A 16,781-nucleotide genomic window follows, 5' to 3' on the forward strand; every position below is an offset into this window, starting at 1 on the left:
GGTACTATACCACGGCTTGTCCGATTTGTGCCTTTTTTGGGATTTACTTTGAATCCTGTGTCCTGCCGGACTTCCAGGGTCTCTATACGTGCTCCTGTATGCTCCCTATCATCCTCGGATGTTATTAGTAAGATCATCAACGTATTGTAGTATTGTACTCCTAGACAGGGTTAAATCCACCTTTTCTCTGGCTCAACTCATAGTCTGGTGGAATATAGCCGGGCTACTGTGGAACACTTGTAGGACCCGTGTCCAGGTGTACTGATGGTCGCCGACTTTGAAGGTGAATTTATCTTGGGACTCTTTTGCCAGGGGCATGGACCAGAATCCATTGGCTATACAGTGAAGTCCTTATGCTCTGGTTTTAATCCATTAAATGTTGTGACTGGGCTGGCCACGATGGGATGTTGACAGGGAGTCACCTTATTGAGGGCAGTATAATCAATAGTTAACTGATATGATCCGTCCGGCTTTCGCACGGGCCAGACAGGGGCATTTGTTATTCCCTCTACCTCTGAGTATATCGCTTTCCAGTAACTTCCCCACTATCTGTCTCACAGCTTGTGCAGCTTCTGGTTTTATCGGGTAGTTGGGTACTTCCTACATTAGCATGCCCATCAAAATTACTCTGTTCCCCGAAGGAATTTCTAGATTGTTCCCAAACATTTTAGTTTTATTTCTTTCTAAAAAAGAGATCAGCTTTAACATTTTATTTTGAATGTATCTCAGTATTTTGTTGTGCCTTCTCTTAATCCGTGGTACTTGAAACCTTCAACAAAATGAACTCTTCACTGTTCCCCATCCTAATCTCTGCTCCCCTTTTGTAATATTTGTATTTATTGTTGGATTACAAAATGTCAAATATAGTAATACTGTTTTTTTTAATCGTAAGAACATAAGAATTAGGAACAGGAGTAGGCCATCTAGCCCCTCGAGCCTGCTCCGCCATTCAACAAGATCATGGCTGATCTGGCCATGGACTCAGCTCCACTTACCCGCCCGCTCCCCATAACCCTTAATTCCCTTATTGGTTAAAAATCTATCTGTGATTTGAATACATTCAATGAGCTAGCCTCAACTGCTTCCTTGGGCAGAGAATTCCACAGATTCACAACCCTCTGGGAGAAGAAATTCCTTCTCAACTCGGTTTTAAATTGGCTCCCCCTTATTTTGAGGCTGTGCCCCCTAGTTCTAGTCTCCCTGACCAGTGGAAACAACCTCTCTGCCTCTATTGTCTATCCCTTTCATTATTTTAAATGTTTCTATAAGATCACCCCTCATCCTTCTGAACTCCAACGAGTAAAGACCCAGTCTACTCAATCTATCATCATAAGGTAACCCACTCATCTCCGGAATCAGCCTAGTGAATCGTCTCTGTACCCCATCCAAGGCTAGTATATCCTTTCTTAAGTAAGGTGACCAAAACTGCATGCAGTACTCCAGGTGCGGCCTCTCCAATACCCTGTACAGTTGCAGCAGAACCTCCCTGCTTTTGTACTCCATCTCTCTCGCAATGAAGGCCAACATTCCATTCGCCTTCCTGATTACCTGCTGCACCTGCAAACTAACTTTTTGGGATTCATGCACAAGGACCCCCAGGTCCCTCTGCACTGCAGCATGTTGTAATTTCTCCCCATTCAAATAATATTCCCTTTTTCTGTTTTTTTTTCCAAGGTGGATTACCTCACATTTTCTGAAATTGTATTCCATCTGCCAAACCTTAGCCCATTCGCTTAACCTATCTAAATCTCTTTGCAGCCTCTCTGTGTCCTCTACACAACACGCTTTCCCACTAATCTTTGTGTCATCTGCAAATTTTGTTACACTACACTCTGTCCCCTCTTCCAAGTCATCTATGTATATTGTAAACAGTTGTGGTCCCAGCATCGATCCATGTGGCACACCACTAACCACCGATTTCCAACCTGAAAATGACCCATTTATCCCGACTCTGCTTTCTGTTCGCCAGCCAATTCTCGATCCATGGTAATACATTTCCTCTGACTCCGTGTACCTTTATCTTCTGCAATAACCTTTTGTGTGGCACCTTATCGAATGCCTTTTGGAAATCTAAATACACCACATCCATCGGTACACCTCTATCCACCATGCTCGTTATATCCTCAAAGAATTCCAGTAAATTAGTTAAACATGATTTCCCCTTCATGAATCCATGTTGCGTCTGCTTGATTGCACTATTCCTATCTAGATGTCCTGCTATTTTTTCTTTAATGATAGCTTCAAGCATTTTCCCCACTACCGATGTTAACCTAACCGGCCGATAGTTTCCTGCCTTTTGTTTGCCCCCTTTTTTAAACAAGGGCGTTACATTAGCTGCTTTCCAATCCGCTGGTACCTCCCCAGAGTCCAGAGAATTTTGGTAGATTATAACGAATGCATCTGCTATAACTTCCGCCATCTCTTTTAATACCCTGGGATGCATTTCATCGGGACCAGGGAACTTGTCTACCTTGAGTCCCATTAGCCTGTCCAGCACTACCTCCCTAGTGATAGTGATTGTCTCAAGGTCCTCCCTTCCCACATTCCCGTGACCAGGGAGGACCTTGAGACAATCACTATCACTAGGGAGATAGTGCTGGACAGGCTAATCGGTCTGCTCATTTATGCTTATAGTGATTCACAGATCACAGAATGCAAAGCACTGGTTTTATAATTGTGTGCCCAATTTCTGTTTTAGAAGCTGAACATCAAAACTCTAATCTTTTGCTCTGTAACTTCAATTTTGTGATACAGTATTTCATAAATTACATCTTTTTAAGCTTCAGCTTCTGACTCAGTAATTGTGTAATTTTATTAAAAAGGCTTCCAAACCCAAGATTTTCTAATACAACCAAAATGTTTATCAAGGAGAATCACCTGAAATATCTTGATCCCAATTCAAATATTGTACTGCCAATCTTTTATTTAGAACTTTTTTTACTGAGCTAGAAGCTTTCGTGTCAAGGTTTTACACAAAGGAAAATGGGGGCGTACTTCCCCAGCCCGCAGGCTTTTTTTAAAGGCATTACAATTTCCCTTCTCCGTTCTTTATCTCATTCCTAGACTAAATTTATTGTCTTTCAACCCAATGTAATCAATGAATTTATGTTTTCTTTTGACAAGTAAATGAGCGTGTCGAAATTTTTTTAAAAACCAACGGGACCACGCATCTTTGACCTTTTGCTTAACAAACCTATCTTTTGTGAATTTCCTAGCTCTGTAACTTATCATCCGAATAAATCCGCACCTGCGCTTCTAACTTAAAATGTAATTCAATTCTAGGTTCGCACTTTCTTAAAACTTCCCACATACAGGACAACATTACAAAGGGTTAAAAAAAAACTTTCACTCTGTCTGAAAAGTGGGAGGAGCTAAAACAAACATACAGCTCCACCATTCTTTCAAACAGGCTTTCAGATACATGAAAAATTCATTAATTCCCACCTCAAATATTCCGCAGTCACAAATCACACAAGCACTTTCATTCAAAGACAGACATTCACAAAAGTCTCTTTTCATTCAACAAAGCTTATTAATTGTTTGGCCGGCTCGATTCTTGGATCCATACATCACTTAAGATAGTCACTATCAGGTTTTTTATGGTCGTCCGAAAAATATCCTAACCCCCATAAGAGAGCAGTGTCCAGCATATCTTTCGACGCCATACTTATTTTTTGATACATCTACCCTTATATCGGTTTCACTGTATTCTCAGATACTGACTGTCTTCCCACTTGTATCAACTGTCCCACCGACTTCTTATCAATTAAACTGTATTCTAGATACTGACTGTCCCTCCAGTCAGTTTCCCCTACCCCTAGAGCCTGCAATCCCATCGACACCCTTATCGATTTATCTGTATTCTAGATACTAATGGTTCCTCTACCCGGTTCCCCTTGAACTTCGAGGCCATATCCACATCGATGCTTTCTGATAGTGTCTATCGTGACTTCCCACTTCCTCAAAGTCTTTTGCACCATAGCAGACCTTTCACAGATTCAAGTACCCCGGGGCAACAGACACGTCTCGGAACGGCTCACATCGGATTATGAGTGGTAGTTGAAGATACTCACTCGTGATGAATTCGTCTACGTTTGTCTGTAGGCTGCCCGTTGTAACCCTGCTTGCAGCGCCATAATGTTGGGGGTATTAAAAATATAACACTCGCATGAAAGGTCTTTTATAGAGAAAAGAGTTGTTTATTAAAACCTGATTAATCAAGGGAGATCTGGCCTCATCAGTACCGTTACTGAGTGCTCTCACCATCGATCTCACAGAACAAGCTGTGTAATTACATTTTTATACAGTTTAGATACAGTCAAAATGGTGGAACTACGCGGGGAAGTGTTCCATTGGTTAATACAGGTTACAGCAATTTCATTGGGTGCTACAGTTACATTAATTTTATTGGTTACAGTAATTTCTAATGATTCCATTGGTACATTCAGTTCTGACGACTGTTGCTAGGGAATAGCCCCCTACAGGTTATGTGTTACATTTCTGGGAACGTCTTCCCAGGCTAATTCTCAGACTGATGTCCTTGGCAGACATATGGCTACCCACTGCTTAAAAGAGGCATTGTCCCTGTTATCTCCTGTGGCTGGAACATTGTGGCCTCCTCTCATTATTTCTGTGAGCTGTCTACATAAATCTTGAGGGTGTTCTTATCTCCTAAGAGAATTTCTCTGACCTTAGTGTTTCTGCCTAATTCAGCTATTCTACCATGAACACATTTTAAACCTTACTCTCAGTATTTATTTTAATTACAATGTTTTACTTTCTCCCTAATTAAAGTTTTTCACTCTTACAAGCTACATTTGGAAAATAAACATGAATTGAACCTGTCGGTTACGGCATTCATTAAATCGAAATTAATAGAAATCACCAGAAAAAATATCTTCTGGAGTTTACTCAATGGGATGTGAGTCTCCGCTGAGGGTTTGTTACAGTTTTGTCTCCAAATCCAATCAAAACGGCCTGATTTTGGTCAGCTTGAATAGTGAACATACTGCAGGTCTGTCTGCTCACCGATTTTTAAAATAATTTATTATTATTTATTGTCCCTTTGCCCCCAATCTCGATGGGATGGCAAAATACAATTCAGTTCCCCAATTTGGACTTTCAATTATTGGAAAAAATCCTAAGGGACAGGATAAATTTTCAGTCAGAAAGACATGGTTAATCAGGGACAGTCAGCATGGATTTGTTAAGGGAAGGTCGTGTCTGACTAACTTGATTGAAGTTTTTAAGGAGGTAACATGGAGGGTTGATGAGGGTGGTGCGTTTGATGTAGTCTATAAGGATTTTAGCAAGGCTTTTGATAAGGTCCCACATGGTAGACTGGTCACGAAAGTAAAAGCCGATGGGATCCGAGGCAAAGTGGCAAGTTGGATCCAAAATTGGCTGAGGCAGGAAGCAAAGGGTAATGGTTGATGGGTGTTTTTGTGACTGGAAGGCTGTTTCCAGTGGGGTTCCACAGGGCTTTTTGTGGTATATAATCAATGATTTAGACTTGAATGTAGGAGATATGATTAAGAAGTTTGCAAATTATATGAAAATTGACTATAGTTGATGAGAAGAAAGCTGCAGACTGCAGGAAGATATCAATGAACTGGTCAGGTGGCAGAACAGTGGCAAATGGAATTCAAGAAGTGTGAGATAATGCAGTGAGGTAATGGGGAGGTCTAACAAGGCAAGGGAATACACAATAAATGATCGGACATTGAAGTGTAGAGGAACAGAGGGACCTTGGTGTGCAGGTCCACAAATCCTTGAAGGTAGCAGGACAGATAGAATAAGGTGCTTAAGAAGGCATACGGAATACTTGCCAAGGCATAGAATACAAGAGCAGGGAGGTTGTGCTTGAACTGTATAAAACACGAGTTAGGCCACAGCTAGAGTACTGCGTGCAGTTCTGGTCACCACATTACAGGAACGAGAGGGTACAGAAGAGATATGAGGATGTTGCCTGGACTGGTGAATTTTTAGCTATGAGGAAAGATTGGCTAGGCTGGGGTTGTTTTCTTTCGAACAGAGGAGGCTGAGGTGCATAAAATTGAGGGGCCTAGATCGAGTGGATAGGAGGGACCTATTCACCTTAGCAGAGAGATCAATAACCAGGAGGCATAGATTTAAAGTAATTGGTAGAAGGTTTAGAGGGGATTTCAGGAGAATAATTTCACACAGGTTGGAGGGAGTCTGGAGCCCTGCCTGAAAGGGTGGAAGAGGCAGAAACCCTCATCGCATTTAAAACATACTTGGATATACACTTGAAGTGCCATAACCTACAGGGCTACGGACGATTAGCTGGAAAGTGGGATTAGATTGTACAGCTGTTTGTCAGTCAGCACACACACACACTGGGTTGAATGGCCTCCTTCTGTGATGTAAATTTATATGATTCTATGAAAACTAGAATTGTCTGTTCTGAATTTCTATCCTGCATTCAGTGATGGTTTTTCTAAACTCCTTTTACAGGGCATTAGAAGGGGAGGATTTGCAGACGGGAAACTCAAACCACACATCACATCAAGATCTGACAGAGTTACTCCATTCATCAGGACCTGAATATCATCGGCCTTTGAATGTTGAAGAAGAAATGTTTGTCTGTTCTGTCGGTGGGGAACGATTTCAAACATCAGTGTGACTGGAAAAGCACCAGACACACACACCCAAGTGAGAGTGTTCTAGTGAACTGCCTGTGTAAAGAGCTTTAACCAGTTACATAGCCTGAAAAAATATCGCACCATTCACAGCGGGGAGAAACCGTACACGTGTTCTGTGTGTGGATGAGGCTTCAACTGATCATCCAACCTGGAGAGACACAAGGACACCCGAACGATGGAGAAACCGTGGGAATGTGGGGACTGTGGGAAAGGATTCAATTCCCTGTCTGAGCTGGAAACTCATCGACGCAGTTACACCGGGGAGAGGGCGTTCACCTGCTCCGAGTGTGGGAAGGGATTCACACTGCCATCCACCTGCTGACACACCAGCGAGTTCACACTGGGGAGAGGCCGTTCACCTTCACTGTATGTGGGGAGGGATTCACACAGTTATCCATCCTCACTTCACACCAACTTGCTCACATTGATGATAGACCCTTTAAATGTTCTGACTGTGAGAAGAACTTTAAAAGCACAAGGGATCTGCTGACATACCAACACAGTCAGTCTGGGGAGAGACCGTTCACCTGCACCGAGTGTGGGAAGGGATTCACTTACCCATCCCACCTGCTGACACACCAGCGAGTTCACACTGGGGAGAGGCCGTTCATCTGCTCCGTGTGTGGTAAGGGATTCGCTCAGTCATCCAACCTGCTGACACACCAGCGAATTCACACTGGGGAGAGACCATTCAACTGCTCCGTGTGTGGGGAAGGATTCACTCAGTCATGCAACCTGCTTACACACCAGCGAATGCATTCTGGGGAGAGACCGTTCACCTGCTCCGTGTGTGGGAAGGGATTCTCATTGTCATCCCACCTGTTGACACACCAGCGAGTTCACACTGGGGAGAGGCTGTTCACCTGCTCTGACTGTGGGAAGGGATTCACTAATTCATCCTACCTGCTGAAACACCAGCGAGTTCACACTGGGGAGAGGCCGTTCATCTGCTCCGAATGTGGGAAGGGATTCACTGATTCATCCAACCTGCTGAAACACCAATATACTCACCGGAGAAAGACTGCTCCCCTGCTCAGTGTGTGAGAAGAGATTGACTCGGTCATATACCCTACTGACACACCAGGGAGTTCACACCGGGGAGAGGCCGTTCTCCTGCTTCCTGTGTGGAAAGATTGACCTGTTCATCACACCTGCAGAGACACCATCAAATTCACGTGTGACTGCAGGGGTTCGATTCTGCTGTTAATCACATCCAGGACTGAACCATGTTCATTCTGACAGTTGGAGTTTGTTTCTGCTGATGTTAATAACCCTATAACTGGGCTGGAGTTTAATATTTTGATACGTCAAGTAAATCAGCTTTCTTTCAAACACACTGTCGAGCATTGGATATCTCCAAAATAAGAGGAAACTGATATCCTATTACAGACTGTTCCATTTTTGGGCCTTTCCTGCTTTCTAACTCTAGATTATTTCAGTTCTCATACCTTCGGTTACTCTCGGGGACATGTTCCAGCTTGTGTGATGAAGTGCTTCCTGTCATCACCACCAAATGGCCTAGCTCTAATTTTAAGGTTATGACCTCTTGTTTTGGACTCCCCCAAAATAGTTTCTTTATCTACCTTATCATCTCTTTTAATCATCTTAAAACACCTCAATTAGATCACCCTTTAATCTTCTACATTCAAGGGAATACAAGCCTAGTCTCTGCAACTTGCTCCATAATTTATAAAAGTCATCATTAAGTACAGGGTAGAAATTCTGAACACATAGTTCTAGTTTCTCTGAAACATTCTTTCGTCTCTTGTCCCTAAGCTGTAAGTCCCCCGTCCAACACACTCTCTCCTCGTCACATCCTCTCTGTTTGAAATCCAGATTCAATGCATGCTCTGATTTTTCTCCATTTCACTCCTGAAGGTGCTGCGTGATGTTGGGGTTCAGCCCCAGTCACTGCCCTCAAACAGATACATAATGAGGGGAAATCAATCTCTACCTTTAACTCACAGCGACATGGAAAGAGGGAAATGAATGATCTTTTCAACACCTGGTCCACTTGGCACTGAAGTGTCTGAAACTCCACTGCCTGTGGAAGGAGCTTTAACATCGCATCAGGGAAACAAAATAGTGACAAATGTTAAACTGTTTCGTTGACGAAAGAAATCTTGCGTTAGTTTTTAAGCCATAAATTGTTTGATGGGTTCACACTGACTCACCAGACTGTCCGACTCAGGTTACACCCCTCAAGCTCCACGATTGATTGCAGAACACGCTGCTCCCTGGGCCCTCCGATCTTTCTCCCAGTTGGTTCCCAGGGCAGTCAATCACCACTCGCCAACATTATGCTGCCAGATGAGGTTCAGGGGCTCAGAGGAAGGAAATAAATGAGTCTTTGAAACAGATGGGCGATGCAATTAGAGAAACATGATTCAATATATTAACAAAACTATTTAAAATCAAATGAAATTAATTATAATTAATATGGTCACTTCATGCCAAGTGGGAAACAAGTGATGTCTGGACCGTGCAGGAGGAGTGTTTGCGCCTGGCTACACAATGTGTCACTGGCTCTCCGCTCCAAATGCAGTTCTTCCAGTTTTGCCAGAGTAAATAAGGAGCAACTGTTTCCATTGGCAGAATGATTGGTCTCCAGGGGACACAGATTTAAGGTGATTGGCAAAAGAACTAGAGACAACATGAGGAAACTTTTACGCAGCGAGTTGTGATCTGGAATGCACTCATGATGGCTCAAGTGTCCACCTTCTGTGCTGTCCCATTCTATGATTATGGCGGATGTCCATACCCAGAGTGCTCCGCGTGGTGTAATATGCCCTATCTCCATCAGGTGGGGGGCGGGGGACAGTTCTTCTGAGCCCAGTAGGACCAACAATTTCCCATGTGGGACTGTCGAGGGAGGTGGGTTCCCTTCCCTGAAGGACATTCGTGAACCAGTTGGGTTTTTACCACAATCCGGCAGCTGTCATGGTCACTTTTTTTCTAGTGCAGGCCCCACATATGACCAGATTTTTTCAGCTCAATTTCACAAACTGTCTTTATGTTTTTGTGGGTTCTCTCTCTCACTCCATTTTTCCTGTTTGAAATTCATTTTACAGGGTATTGAAAGGGGACAATTTGTGGACTGGAAGCTCAAATCAAACATCACATCGAGATCTGATGGTGTTACTCAATACATCAGGATCTGAATATCATTTGAACATGGAATCAAAAAGCACCGTTCACAGCGGGAGAAACGGTACATGTGCTCTCTGTGGACAAGGCTTCAACCGATTCTCTGACCTGTCGAGACACCAGCGAGTTCACACTGGGGAGAGACTGTTCACCTGCTCAGAGTGTGGGAAGGGATTTACTCGATTATACATCCTGCTGATACACCAGCGAGTTAAATGCCCGGATTGTGGGAGTGCGATAAAAGTTCCAGGGAACTGACGTGCCATCCACGTGTTCACACTGACTACAGACTATTCAGGTGCTCTCAGGTGGGCTTTTATCTGACCTCACTGTACACCAGCGCACTCACACTGGGGAGAGGCCGTTCATCTGGTCCGAGTGTGGGCAGGCAGTTTCATTCATCCAGCCTGTTGACACACCAGCGAGTTCACAAGTGATTGCAGGAGTTGGATTCTGCTGTTGTTCAAATCCAGGATTGAATCGTGTTCATTCTTCCAGTTGGGGTTTGTTTCTGCTGATAATACTCCTGTAACTGGACTGGACTTTACTATTTGGGATATAGGTCAATAAATCTGCGTTACTTTCAACACATTGCTGTAGATTTTTGTCTTTCCCACCTGAGTGTTTAGCATCACCTGGTTGGAGCTCAGTAAGGAAAATCTGGAGGGAGGATTGTACGGTGGGAACAGCTTCAGCCTGGACACAGTCCTTCAGGGCCACACTGAAAGGAGCAAACGGCACTTTGGTCTTTCTTGTCTTTCTTCACTGACGGCAAACTCTCTGTGTAGGTTAATCTTGACGTGTGTAAGGACCAGATGATATTCACCCAAGGGTGTTTAAAGAGATGGGACGGGTGCTCTGTGAACCCCTTGCCCATATCTTCAACAGCTCAATAGAGTCAGGGATTGTGCACTGAGATTGGAAGGGAGCTCACGTACTTCCCATTTTCCAGATTTGGGACAAATCCGAGCCAGGGAACTAAAGGTGCATCAACATGACCTCGATCACCGGGAAGATGCTTGAAGGGATTCCAGGAGATGCTGTTTTCGATCATGGGGAAAGGGAAGGGGCCCATTAGAGACACTGAACGCGGCTTCCACAAAACAAGGTCACGTCTTACAAACTAGCTTGAGTTTGTAAAGAAGTTGTTAGGTTGGTGAATATCTACCTCAAGGGTGTCAAACTCATTTTCTGTGGTGGGCATAATCCAATATCCTGGCACTTGGCGTGGGCCACATTCAGCAAAAGTTATTAACATAAGAATAAATAAAGATAAACTATATCGGAATTTACATTTAGATTTTATTTACTGCCGTTGCTCCCGATCCCTGGCACCTCTTAGCTTGAGCATTTGTGTACTGACCCTGCTCAGACCATAACCACAAAGATATCTGTGCATCGCTCTGACTGTGACCACAAGGCTGTGTCACTATCCCACATACACATACCGTTTCCTTGTTTCACATCTCCATACAAACAACATCTCTTTACACATCCCCTTTCTATACAATTACAACAGACATGAACAAGGGCCTGAGGCTGATTAAAAGAAATAAGAACATAAGAAATAGGAGCAGGAGTTAGGACATTTGGCCCCTCGAGCCTGCTCCACCATTCAATAAGATCATGGCCTCAACTCCACTTCCCTGCCCGCTTCTGATAACCCTCGACACCCTTATCGTTCAAAAATCTGCTTATTTCCACCTTAAATACATTCAATGACCCAGCCTCCACAGTTCTCTGGGGCAGAGAATTCCAGATTCACGACCCTCTGAGAAAAAATTCCTCCATATCTCAGTTCTAAATGGCCGACCCCTTATTCTGAAACTATGCCCCCTAGTTCTATATTCCCCCATGAGGGGAAACATCCTCTCTGCATCTACCCTGTCAAGCCCCCTCAGAATTTTATACGTTTCAATAAGATCACCCCTCAGTCTTCTAAACTCCAATGGGTAATAGGCCCAACCTGCTTAACCTATCTTCATAAGGAAACCCCTTCATCTCAGGAATCAACCTTGTGAACCTTCTCTGAACTGCTTTCAGTGCAAGTATATCCTTCCTGAAATAAGGAGACCAAAACTGGACACAGTACAGGTTGAACCTCTCTCAGTCAGGACTCCCTTATCCGGGTGACGCATGCGCAGAACACGACCCGTTTCCCCCCACCACCCACGCCCCCCACCCCCCCAGGTTTCCCATTCCCTTTTTAGACACAATGGTGATGCCTTTCCTTTATGATTTAATTAAATCATTCACCTAAACAGAAAATCGAACACATTTACTAGAAAGAAAGTGATCAGCAGTAGCAGAAGCCCCTCAACCTAGAACACCTCAGGGCCCGCCGACACCTCGGGGCCCAATGGTCCCGCCGACACCTTGGGGCCCACTGACACCTCAGGGCCCGCTGGATCCCGCCGACACCTCGGGGCCCTCTGGATGCCACCGCGCCTCGGGGCCCTCTGGTCCCACTGACACCTGGGGGCCCGCTGGATCCCGCCGACACCTCGGGGCCCTCTGGTCCCACTGACACCTCGGGGCCCTCTGGTCCCACTGACACCTCAGACCGTCTCTGCCTATTGACACCTCAGGGCCCGAACTCGGGCAACCTCCTCTCTCCCCCCACCCCCCCCGACCTTGAGCGACCTCCTCCCACCCCTCGGGCCAATGACCTTCCCTCATCTGACAAAACCCCTCATCCGGCACATGGATGCCGGATAAGGGAGGTTCCACCTGTACTCCAGGTGTGGCCTCACCAATGCCCTGTACAGTTGTAGCAAGACTTCCCGAGTTTTATCCCCCTTGCAATAAAGGCCAATATTCCATTTGCCACGCATTTCATTGCAACAAAGAAATGTTCAGTTAGTTTCCATTACAGGCAAAATGCAGAGCAAAAGAGCAGCATACTGGCATCTTAACAGGATCTCATCGACCTACAGGCTTTTGTTAAATACATTTGCTGAGTGGATATAAATGTAAACCAGCTTTGCAGGTGTGATGCTCTATTCACACATTGAAGGAGAGAGAGATGCTGTTGGGGCACACGCTAAGTCCAGTAGCTGAAAGTGATTAACCGACTGGGTTTTATATTTTGTGATCCTGGACCTGTTACCAATACCAGCAAAATTAAAGCCCATGGAATATAAGGGACAGTGGCAGCATGGATCCGGAATTGGTTAAGTGACAGGAAACAGAGAGTAGTGGGGACAGATTGTTTTTCAGACTGTAGAAGGTATGCAGTGGTGTTCCCCAGAGGTCAGTACTAGGTACCACTGCTTTTCTTGATATATAAATGACAGACTTGGGTGTGCAGGGTACAATATCCAAATTTGCAGATTACTCAAAACTTGGCAGTATAGTGAACAGTGAGGAGGATAGTGAAAGACTTCAGGAAGACATAGACAGGCTGGTGAAATGGGCGGACACGTGATAGATGAAATTTAACATAGAAACGTTCAAAGTGATACATTTTGGTAGGTACAATTTTAAAGGGGTACTTGAACAGAGAGACCTGGGGGTATATGTGCACAAATCATAGGTTGAGAAAGCAGTTAAAGAAACTTACAGGATCTTCGGCTTCAAGAATAGAGGTATAGAGTACAATGACAGAGGATGGGACGACCTTGGATCTGGACTGAAGGTGATGGAGGTTGAACAGTTTCCCGTTTGTTCTGCAGACTAGCTCCACTCCAGTGGGGAGCTTACTGAGGGTGTGATGCAGCACTGCAGTAAGGAAGAACGAGAAGAGCGTTGGTGCGATGACACAGCCTTTCTTGACCATGGTCTGAACGTGGATTGGGTCTGTGGTGGATTCGTTGGTCAGGATCACAGCTTGCATGTCATTATAGAGCAGGCTGAGGATGGTGACAAACTCTGGAGGGCAGCCGAACTTGAGAAGGAACCTCCATAATTTCTCACAGTTGACAGTGTCGAAAGCCTTTGTGAGGTCAAAGAAGGCCATGTGCAGAGGTTGGTATTGTTCCCTGTATTTCTCTTGTATTTGACTCGCTGTGAAGATCATATCCATTGTTCCCCTTAGTGGGCAGAATCTGCATTGCAACTCTGGGAGGCGCTCCAACCACAGGGAAAAGGTGATTGAGGAGGATTCTTGTCATTGAATTACAGTACACAGACGACGCTTGTGTCTGCGCAGTCAGAGGCCGAACACCAAACCATCGTCAATACCTTCATGGAAGGGTAGGGGAGCATTGGCCTTACACTAAACATCCGTAAGACAAAAGTCCTCTACCAACCTGCCCCCGCCACACAGTACTATCTCCCGATTATCAAAATCCACAATGAGGCCTTGGACAACGTGAACCATTTCCCAAACCTCGGGAGCCTACTGTCAACAAGGGCAGATATCGATGATGAATCCAACACCGCCTTCAGTGTGCCAGTGCAGCCTTCGGTTGCCAGAGGAAGAAAGTGTTTGAAGACAAGGACCTCAAACCCGGCACAGAAGTCATGGTCTACAGAGCAGTAGTGATACCCGCCCTCCTATATGCTTCAGAGACATGGACAATGTGCAGCAGGCACCTCAAAGCACTGGAGAAGTATCACCAACGCTGCCTCCACAAGATCCTGCAAATCTATTGGCAGGATAGGTGCACCAACATCAGTGTTCTCGCTCAGGCCAACAGCCCAAGCATCAAAGCATTGACTGAAAGCTCGGTGCCTCAATGCGAGGAGTATTTGGAACCCAGGAGAGGGCTCTGAGCTAGTTAGAGTGGGTGAGAGCTCAGATGAACAGGACTCCAAGAAAGAATGCAAAGGCAGGAGGCAACAGAGCAGAGAAGCACTGGGGTAAGTGTAAACCACAAGGTGTTAGGAAGGGACATGATGTATGAATATAAAGGGGCTGCAGGAGGGGTCAAAACTAAAAATCATGGTTTAAAAACTAGTATTAAAACACTCTACCTAAACGCACGCAGCATTTGAAATAAATTAAATGAGTTGACGGCACAAATCATTACAAATAGGTATGATTTGGTGGCCATTACAGAAACGTGGTTGCAGGGTGGCCAAGACTGGGAATTAAACATACAGGGGTATCTGACAATTCGGAAAGATAGACAAAAAGGGAAAGGAGGTAGGGTAGCTCTGTTAATAAAGGATGATATCAGGGCAGTTGTGAGAGATGATATTGGCTCTAATGAACAAAATGTTGAATCATTGTGGGTGGAGATTAGAGATAGTAAGGGGAAAAAGTCACTGGTGGGCGTAGTTTATAGGCCCCAAATAATAACTTCATGGTGGGGCGGACAATAATCAAGGGAATAATGGAGGCATGTGAAAAAGGAATTGCAGTAATCATGGGGGATTTTAACATACATATCGATTGTAACAAATCAAATCGCATGGGGTAGCCTTGAGGAGGAATTCATAGAATGCATATGGGATTGTTTCTTAGAACCATATGTTAAAGAACCAACAAGGGAGCACGCGATCTTAGATCTGGTCCTGTGTAATGAGATAGGAATAATAAACAATCTCCGAGTAAAAGATCCTCTCGGAATGAGTGATCACAGTATGGTTGAATTTGTAATGCAGATTGAGGGTGAGGAAGTAGTGTCTCAAACGAGCATACTATGCTTAAACAAAGGGGACTACAGTGGGATGAGGGCAGAGTTGGCTAAAGTAGACTGGAAACACAGACTAAACGGTGGCACAATTGAGGAACAGTGGAGGACTCTTAAGGAGCTCTTTCATAGTGCTCAACAAAAATATATTCCAGTGGAAAAAAGGGCGGTAAGAGAAGGGATAACCAGCTATGGATAACCAAGGAAATAAAGGAGATTATCAAATTAAAAACCGATGCGTATAAGGTGGCCAAGGTTAGTGGGAAACTAGAAGATTGGGAAAATTTTAAACGACAGCAAAGAATGACTAAGAAAGCAATAACGAAAAGAAAGATAGATTACGAAAATAAACTTGCACAAAACATAAAAACAGATAGTAAAAGCTTTTACCGATATATAAAATGGAAAAGAGTGACTAAAGTAAATGTTGGTCCCTTAGAAGATGAGAAGGGGGATTTAATAATGGGAAATGTGGAAATGGCTGAGACCTTAAACAATTATTTTGCTTCAGTCTTCAGAGTGGAAGACACAAAAACCATGCCAAAAATTGCTGGTCACGGGAATGTGGGAAGGGAGGACCTTGAGATAATCACTGTCATTAGGGGGGTAGTGCTGGACAGGCTAATGGGACTCAAGGTAGACAAGTCCCCTGGTCCTGATGAAATGCATCCCAGGGTATTAAAAGAGATGGCGGAAGTTATAGCAGATGCATTCGTTATAATCTACCAAAATTCTCTGGACTCTGGGGAGGTACTAGTGGATTGGAAAGAGGCTAATGTAACGCCTCTGTTTAAAAAAGGGGGCAGACAAAAGGCAGGTAACTATAGGCCGGTTAGTTTAACATCTGTAGTGGGGAAAATGCTTGAAGCTATCATTAAGGAAGAAATAGCAGGACATCTAGATAGGAATAGTGCAATCAAGCAGACGCAACATGGATTCATGAAGGGGAAATCATGTTTAATTAAATTACTGGAATTCTTTGAGGATATAACGAGCATGGTGGATCGAGGTGTACCAATGGATGTGGTGTATTTAGATTTCCAAAAGGCATTCGATAAGGTGCCACACAAAAGGTTACTGCAGAAGATAAAGGTACGCGGAGTCAGAGGAAATGTATCAGCATGGATAGAGAATTGGCTGGCTAACAGAAAGCAGAGAGTCGGGATAAATGGGTCCTTTTCGGGTTGGAAATCGGTGGTTAGTGGTGTGCCATAGGGATCGGTGCTGGGACCACAACTGTTTACAATATACATAAATGACCTGGAAGAGGGGACAGAGTGTAGTGCAACAAAATTTGCAGATGACACAAAGATTAGTGGGAAAGCGGGTTATGTAGAGGACGCAGAGAGGCTGCAAAGAGATTTAGATAGGTTAAGCGAATGGGCTAAGG

The 16,781-nt window shown here is 44.4% G+C and overlaps 1 pseudogene; it reads left to right on the forward strand.

Moving 5' to 3' along the window:
- The first annotated feature begins 264 nt into the window (after positions 1-264).
- LOC139257401 (zinc finger protein 420-like) overlaps positions 265-16,781 on the forward strand; it is a 32,668-nt pseudogene continuing 16,151 nt past the window's right edge.

The sequence above is a fragment of the Pristiophorus japonicus genome, unplaced genomic scaffold (assembly GCF_044704955.1).
Source record: "Pristiophorus japonicus isolate sPriJap1 unplaced genomic scaffold, sPriJap1.hap1 HAP1_SCAFFOLD_826, whole genome shotgun sequence".
In the NCBI taxonomy this organism is placed as follows: Eukaryota; Metazoa; Chordata; class Chondrichthyes; family Pristiophoridae; genus Pristiophorus; species Pristiophorus japonicus.